This window comes from Montipora capricornis, chromosome 5 (assembly GCF_036669925.1).
Source record: "Montipora capricornis isolate CH-2021 chromosome 5, ASM3666992v2, whole genome shotgun sequence".
In the NCBI taxonomy this organism is placed as follows: Eukaryota; Metazoa; Cnidaria; class Anthozoa; order Scleractinia; family Acroporidae; genus Montipora; species Montipora capricornis.
This window is the reverse complement of record NC_090887.1, coordinates 20728616-20731115: the sequence shown is the minus strand read 5'-3', so window position 1 is coordinate 20731115 and position 2500 is coordinate 20728616. Positions and strand designations below refer to the sequence as shown.

At 42.6% G+C, this 2500-nt stretch overlaps 1 protein-coding gene across 3 annotated transcripts in view; it reads right to left on the bottom strand.

Moving 5' to 3' along the window:
- LOC138049920 (hemicentin-1-like) overlaps positions 1-2500 on the bottom strand; it is a 51256-nt gene that overhangs the window by 10889 nt on the left and 37867 nt on the right. The window lies entirely within an intron of this gene.

Here is a 2500-nt window from a genome sequence, read left to right as displayed (position 1 = left end):
CCAATATGCTCCGCATTATGGGCTTAATTTGCGACTTTAGAGCACCGTAGCCAATGGTCACGAAAACACGGTGAGTCCAAGAGACATAAAAGAGTGACATTCAAAAGAAAAGTTGAATCACTCACTGAAAAACTATGTCCCAATTAATTGAGACCTTAAACGAAATCATTAAGATTAACAGCTGAGTCTAGCGTACCTGGCTCAGCAGAATTTAAGTAGAATCTACGAAACGTACTCTCATTAGACCAATTGGCCAGCTTAAGGATATGCTCCACGGGCACACCCTTGTTGTAAGCTGCTGACGTAGTAGCCCCCCTAATGCTATGAGCTGTGAAAATTGAAGTGTCTCTGCCCGCATCAGACAAGACTGTACAAGACTGTTTAATCCATCCGTAAATTGCAGCAAGAGAAACTGCTCCATGAGGCTCGACGAAGGATTTAAACAGTCTGAAATCTGGCGAGTTTCTAAGATTACAAGTACGTGTAATGTACGCAGAAACTGTATTCATAGGACAGACATGTGGCTTTGATGGCACGGAGGGAAAATTAACAATAACTGATGGGTTGCCAGGTCTCGATGTCTTTAAATGTTCTGTAACAATAAATTGAAGTGAAGCTTTATTCTGAATTAAATTACTGATAGTAAGGGCACCAAGAGTCTGAGACCCTGCAGCTGAGCATAAAGCACGTAGCGACCTGTTTTTAGTGTCCGCTGCTTTAGGCTAAGACTGTTTAAGGGAAATAAAGTTCCTAGATAGTGTGTCAAGACAGACACATCCCAAGTTGAAGAATAACGTGGTAGGGGAGGTCTTAGGTTATGTGTACCCTTTAGAAGTCTAGATACTAAATACTAGTGCCATCACGTGGGTACAGTGTCGATGATAAGGCTGATCTTTAAAGAGTTCAATGTACGGTAGCTCAGCTCAATTCTTCTGCAAAGCAATCTGTCAGAAAATTTGACACTTCTGAAACATGTGCCTGAAGGGAATCGACATTCCTTTCACGGCACCAGCCTCTCCACTTTTTCCAAAATGCTTGGCACTGTTTTCTTTACCTCTTGTCCAGCTCGCACCGATAAGGTTGGTAGCTTGAGAAGAAATTTCCGTCTAAACCCAATCAGCTAGCCTCATCTTGAACCTCAGAGGATGGAGTTCCTCCCACTGTGGGAGACACTAGAGAATGTAGAAGCACTGGGTACCAAACCTGCGTGGGCCAGACAGCAGCTATTAGTATTGCCACAGCTTTGTTCCTGCGTACTTTTGCCAATATGTGAGAGAGAAGACTGAAAGGTGGAAAAATGTAACAACCTAAATTTGACCAGGACAGGGAAAAAGCATCAGCCGCAGGATGCCAAGAAACATATTACCCAACCTTAAAGTTCAGCCTAGACGCAAATAAATCTATATCAGGGCTCCAAATGGTTGACTGGAGTTCACTGAAGATGGTTGGATGTACGGACCACTCGAGGTCCTCAGCAATAAGCCTTGAGGCAGAATCAGCCTCAACATGTAAATCTCCAGGGACATGTTGAGCAGACAGCCAAATTTCTCTTGACATGTACCATTGCCAAATCTCCATGGCAAGTGTGTGGAGGCTCAGATCTTATTCCACCCATGTTATTGATATAAGATACTGCGGTGGTATTGTCCAATTTAAGTCTTACATGTATGATAATCTGACTAATAAACGATTGAAGAACAAGAAAGGCAGCTAACAGCTTCAAACATTTGATAGGGTTGTTAGCCTCAGAAAGAGACCAACGTTCCCTGTGCTTTGTCCATTACAGGAGGCACCCCAGCTAGTTAGACTTGTATCAGAGTTCATGAAAAGATTAATTTCAGGCTCCTGAAAATCTTACCCATTAAAGTAAGTCAGACCGAGAATTAATATCTAAGCAAGAGTGGGCGTCATAATCTCTCGCAGCGACGAGAGCTTGGGACTTGCAAGATTCAATAGAACGATAGTGAAGTTGTAAGTACCTCACTGCTTGGAGTGCAGAAACAATAAGTCCCGCAACATGGGCAATCTCTTGGATGGTTGGATTGCTGTTGTCATGCAAATTCTTACAAGACTGAATGAATTTTGGATATCTTGAAGATGAGAAGAAAAAGTTTCAGATTGATTACAGGCCAAAGATCACCACTTTTATAAGGAACTAGGAAAAGAGTAGAGATGAATTCTCCTTGGGTGTATTCGACATGCTCAATAGCACCCTTATCCAGTAAAATCTGAATTTCAGAGGAAAATTTATAGGATTTATAGGATTTGGGGTAAAATGCTCATAGGGCTGGGAGGCCTCTTAATCTGTACCCCGAGACAGCCTCCAAGATCCAAGGTTCAGTGGTGATTTCACGCCAGTTCTCTATGCCGTCCGCTCGAGTGTCACCACAAGAGCTTGATTGGCTTTGACGATATTGTTTTGACTATCTTGCAAGGCTAGGTCTTTCATACGAACCGGTTTAGACAAGTCAAACCAGAGTTTTTGTTAACCTTACGGACT